The sequence below is a fragment of the Cuculus canorus genome, chromosome W (assembly GCF_017976375.1).
Source record: "Cuculus canorus isolate bCucCan1 chromosome W, bCucCan1.pri, whole genome shotgun sequence".
NCBI classification, from domain to species: Eukaryota; Metazoa; Chordata; class Aves; order Cuculiformes; family Cuculidae; genus Cuculus; species Cuculus canorus.
The window spans coordinates 9,817,224-9,822,764 of record NC_071440.1 but is presented as its reverse complement, the minus strand read 5'-3'; the positions used below and the strand labels follow the sequence as shown (position 1 = coordinate 9,822,764).

At 44.3% G+C, this 5,541-nt stretch overlaps 1 non-coding gene across 1 annotated transcript; it reads left to right on the top strand.

The window, feature by feature from the left end:
* The first annotated feature begins 1,236 nt into the window (after positions 1-1,236).
* Positions 1,237-1,319, top strand: LOC128850309 (small nucleolar RNA SNORD72). The gene has a single exon (XR_008447607.1). It is a non-coding gene; the product is annotated as a small nucleolar RNA SNORD72 (small nucleolar RNA).
* Positions 1,320-5,541: the final 4,222 nt, after the last annotated feature.

Sequence of the window (5,541 nt, the reverse complement as noted above, 5' to 3'; positions counted from 1 at the left end):
ACTACAAAGATGATCAGAGGTCTGGAGCACCTCCCATATGAGGACAGGCTGAGACACTTGGGCTTGTTCAGCCTGGAGAAGGGAAGGCTCCGAGGAAACCTTATAGTGACCTTCCAGTACCTGAAGGGGGCCTACATGAAAGCTGGGGTGGGACTGTTCACAAAGGCGTGTAGTGGTAGGACTAGGGGCAATGGCTATAAACTGGAGAGGGGCAGATTTAGACTAGACATAAGGAGGAATTTCTTCATGATGAGAGTGGTGAGGCACTGGAACAGGTTGTCCAGGGAAGTTGTGGATGTCCCATCCCTGGAGGTGTTCAAGGCCAGGTTGGATGGGGCCTTGGGCGGCCTGATCTAGTGGGATGTCCCTGCCCATGGCAGGGAGGTTGGAACTAGATGATCTTTAAGGTCCCTTCCAACCCAAACTATTCTATGATTCTATGAAATTTCTGGTTGCACTGAAGTATCGGGTTTTGTAAAAGACAGTTTTTGAAATGCATTCCAATCCCCTTTTGCCCACAAAAAAAGTTCAGGATTGAAATACTTTAGTATTCAGTCTCTAATTTGTAGTTCAGTTAGCAGTAAGTAACTATGACATCAGATTCTGAGTTAAAGGTTTCTAAAATGTGTTATAAAGCTTTAAGTTGTACTTAAAAGCTTCTATACTGTTAAACTCATTAAGAATTTATTTTATCTGAAGTGGAGCTCTGTAACTTCTGGCTTAATACACCAGAAAGTTGAATGAAAACTACCAAGCAATTCAAGAGTCTTTTCCTAAAAATGTAGATTGGGTTTAATAGTGAGTCTTTTACGTCCTGGGCCTAGGTGTAGTTGAGGGATCCATTCATCTGTGGGGTTTTGGTGATCACAGTCTTTTCCAGCAGCAGCCAGAAAATACCTTACAATGTGCAACTGCAGCGTGATTTCCATCAAGTATTGCTGAAGTAAAATGTCACATCCAAAAGCAAGCTTGGGGTTGACTCCTCTTTTGTCATGCTTGTCTTAATCTCTGCTTGGAGACATAGAAGATTTTTGTAAGAAATTGACTTGCACTTCAGTACTAACAAATGTGAAATCTTTTGCTCAGTTGCTTAGTAGGAACATAAAGGAGTGCCTTTGGTGGGTGTGCTGTATCTGATTCAGTCTTCCAGTGTTTATTCAGTTACTGAAATCTTCCTATTTGAAGTCAAATTTACTTCAGCAGAAGAGAGAGAAAACCATACTGCTTATTCCAAACAGCTTGTCTGTGATGTTTCTTATTAAAAATGTCTGGACATGTATAAACTCTATAGTCATTTCAGTACATTACTGAGAGAAGCTAAAAAAAGCTGACAAACTTGATCTGAAACATTACTTGTTAGAAAATAACCTGGAACAGAAACTGCCCTTTCAAAAAGTGGTAACCGTATTTCTATTTGTAGGAATGGATTCCGTGAGGGAACCGTGCCAAAGCCCAAGAGAGCAGCTGTTGCAGCCTCCAGTTCATCATAAAGACTCATCTGTCTGCTAAAATAAATGGTCTTATCCAGAAAACATCACCTTTTATGCATGTTTTATTTCAGTGAAATACAGGACTCCTGAAAATACATAAATTGACATTCAAAAATTCTTGATGGTATGCACTGAAGCAATTCATTAAAAATAATCCTTTAAATGACTTCATTTGATAGCATCTCCACCTTGAAAAGGACCATTATCTCTGTGCTGAACTTAAAAAGAGGCTTGTACATGTTATTCAAAAGAACTTGCCTGTAAGAGAAATGAAATATCAGCACTATGGACTGAGTTTCATTGTGCCCTAGCATGCAGAGGCAGAATTTATCTCAAAGACAGTAACTTGATTAATGTCTCTAAGTGCTGTTCTAGGAGGGAATAGTTTAAGAGGGATTTGTAGTCTTGGCTACTGATGACTGTTCTGTGGTTCAGAAAGGCCTGTGAAAGCATTGCCTTTTCAGTGGATCATTGCTTCTTGGGTAAAAAAAACCTCCCGAGTAGGAGCACACAGTACTGTCAGACATGAAGGGACTGGAGACCTGCTGTAGTTGAGATGGAAGCTACCCAAACGGTCTGGAAACTTGACAACAAATAGATCAGGCTTAATGATGGATGTAAACAGTAAATGGTAGGTAGTATGACTAACAAGTCTATGACTCGAGGGTACATTTGAATTAAAAATATATTGAATCGCTTAGGTTGGAAAAGACCTCCAAGATCAAGTCCAACTGTTAACCTAATACTGCCAGGTCTACCGCTAAACCCTGTCTCTAGGTGCCACATCTAAATCTCTTTTAAATACCTCCAGGGATGGTGACTCAACCACCTCCCTGGGCAGCCTGTTCCAGTGCCTGGTAACCCTTTCAGTGAAGAAATATTCCTAATATCCAATCTAAACCTCTCCTAGTGCAACTCAAGGCTATCTCTTGTCCTGTCACTCAGGCGAAGACACCAACACCCACCTTGCTGTAGCCTCCTTTCAGGTAGTTGTAGACAGCGATAAGGTCTCCCCTCTGCTTCCTCCAGACTAAACAACCCAAGTTCCCTCAGCTGCTCCTCGTAAGACTTGTTCTCCAGGCCCTTCACCAGCTTCATTGTCCCCCTCTGGACACACTCCAGCACTTCAGTGTCTTTCTTGTAGTGAGTGGCCCAAAATGAACACAGGATTTGAGTACAGGGGGATGAACACGCTATATCTTTCCAATTTAGAGAAGGATGTTGTGGGGGACCATATCAAAGGCTTTACAGAAGTCTAGATAGATAGCATCTGTTGGTTTTCCCATGTCTACTGCTGTGGTTACTACATCATAGAAAGCCACTAAGTTGGTCATACAGGACTTGCCCCTGGTGAAGCTGTGCTGGCTGCCATTAATCACTTCCATGTCCTCCATGTGCTTTAGCATAGCTTCTAGGAGGATCTGTTCCATGATCTTCCCAGGCACAGAGGTGAGGCTGACAGGTCAGTAGTTCTCAGGGTCATCTTTTCTACCCTTTTTAAAAATGTGCACAATGTTACCCTTCTTCCAGTCACCAGGGACTTCTGATTGCCATGACTTTTTCAAATATCACGGAGAGTGGCTTAGCAACCATATCTGCCAATTCCCTCAGGACTCTGGGGTGCATCTCATTAGGTCCCATGGACTTATATATGTTCAGGTTCCTCAGGTGGTCAAGAACCTGATCCTCCTCTACAGTGCGAGGGGGTTTAGCCCTCTAGTCACCATCTTGCTGTCCCATGACCCAGGAGGGGTGAGGAGAGTGGTTGTCAGTGGAGAATGAGGCAAAAAAGTTAAGTACCTCAGCCTTCTCCTCATCTGTTGATATGAGGTCACCATTCTCAACCATCAGTAGTAACCTTCCTCTTCTGATTGACATACCTGTAGAAGCCCTTCTTGTTGGTTTTCACTTTCCTTGCCAAGTTCAGTTCCAGCTGTGCCTTTGCCTTCCTGAATTCATCCCTACACAACCAGGCAGTGTCCCTATACTCTTCCCAGGTTCCCTGTCCCTTCTTGCACTGCCTGTGCAATTCCCTCTTCTTCTTTATTTTAACCAGCAGGTCTCAACTCAGCACACTGGTCTCTTCCCTTTCCTGCCTGATTTTCTACATATGGGAACTGAGTGCTCTTGTGCTTTATGGAAAGCATCCTTAAATATTTGCCAGCTCTGTTCCACTCCCTTGTCCCCGATTTTTACTAAAAGCCCCCTTTGTGGTAAAACAGGGAGGGGAGGGGAGGGGAGAGAACGGAACTGGGAGTCCAACTGCTCAGGTTTAGCTGCCGAAATTGGCTGGGCCAGGGCTAAACCATGACAGATTATGATAAGCACTTCATTACTAATGAGTTAGGAAAGTGCTAAAGTTATAAAGCTGCTTTCATGTTATCTTGTTAATTCCTTTTGATGCAACTAACATGACAAAGGGCAAAGATCACTGAGTCCAAAGAACAAGGCAGTTCCACAGCACAGAGAAGCACAGAGTTGCTGCAGGGACGATGTGCAGGCAGGGCATAGAGACCCTGCCAGAAGGGTGCACAGGAAGGGCATAGAGACCCTACCAGCTTGAGAGGCAAGTCCACTTGGTAGTCGTCACCATCTCAGAAGCAGCCCAGCTATGGTATCCACCTGAAGGAAAGCTTTGCCCTCTGTACTTGCCAGAATGGACGTGGCAACCCAGAGGTCCCACGTAAACATGCAGCCATCCAAGCTTCAGGCTGCAGAGAGTTTCTGAATCCCTCGGTGATACCAAAGCAGACAGCAGGCTGTAATGAGTGCCCAGCCCCTTCTCCCGGGGAAAAGGTAAGTACCTGCACAAGGTGTGCATGGGTGGACGACCTGTTGCATCAGGTGGCTAAGTTACAGGAAACAGTAACCAGGCTGCGCAACATTAGAGAAGTGAAGGTAGAGACTGACAGGTTGCTTCAGAACATTCTGGTAACAGACAATACTGAGGATGAAGCACCCTGGAGTCCCACAAATGCAATCTCCGCCACAGTCCCCACCCTCCAGCATCACAACTAAAACCAGATTTGAAGCTTTAACAGTAGACATCCACGAGCAAGACCCACAAGTTGCAACTGAACCAACAGCAGATGGCGAATATCGCAAAAAGAAACGACATGTGCTCGTTGTGGGGGACTCTTAAAGGACACTGAGGCACCCATCTGCTGATCCAACAAGGAGTCACATGAGGTATACCACCTTCCTGGAACTAAGATCCAGGATGTTGCAAAGAGGGTGCCACAACTTGTCAAGAGCACAGACTGCTATCCACTATTACTCTTTCATGTGGGCATGAATGACACTGTAAGCCAGAACTTGGGCAGAATCAAGAAAGACTATAAGGCCCCAGGGGAGAAAGTGAAGAACCTTGTGTGGGAATAAAGATAAATGCGGGAATGGGACTGGATGCTTCCCCCCTCCCATGGGCTAAGTACAAGACTCTCAAAAGCAAAGTCAGTGAAGAATGCAGCATGCACAGATGCCCAGGGGCAGATAGACATCAAGGCACAGCCAGTCCTGCTTATCAACCAAAGGCCCATGCAAGGACAGAAGCCTAATTGTTTTCTAAGAAGATGGTTTGCAGCTGCTGTTCTGACAACTTAGCCCTCCAGGTAACCTTTCCTCATCATTATAATATCATTACAATACAAAACAACACCTCCACACCTAAGGCTACTCGCCTCTCTCCCACCTCTGAAGCAAACCATTCCCATGGCTGCACACACTGGGCTTGCGGAGTTGAGTTTCAGCAAATGAAGTGAGAATTTTTCCTCCACCAATCAGCAGGGTTTGGTGTAATAAAATCAACTTGTTTGTACAAGTCTCTGCAGTTGCTCATACTTGTTTAGAGGGATTAAAAAGTAGAGTCTCTACTTCAAACAGCTAGGCTAAATTTATTGCCTTTGCAACATTTTTGAATTTGAAGTGCTTTGGAACATAACACGCTGGATGATTATTAATTACCCTTGCATAATTGTTATGTTAATTATTGTGTATTTAGCACATTAATTATTCTGACAGGCTGGGCTTCTCTCTTTTGCGCCACTGTCAG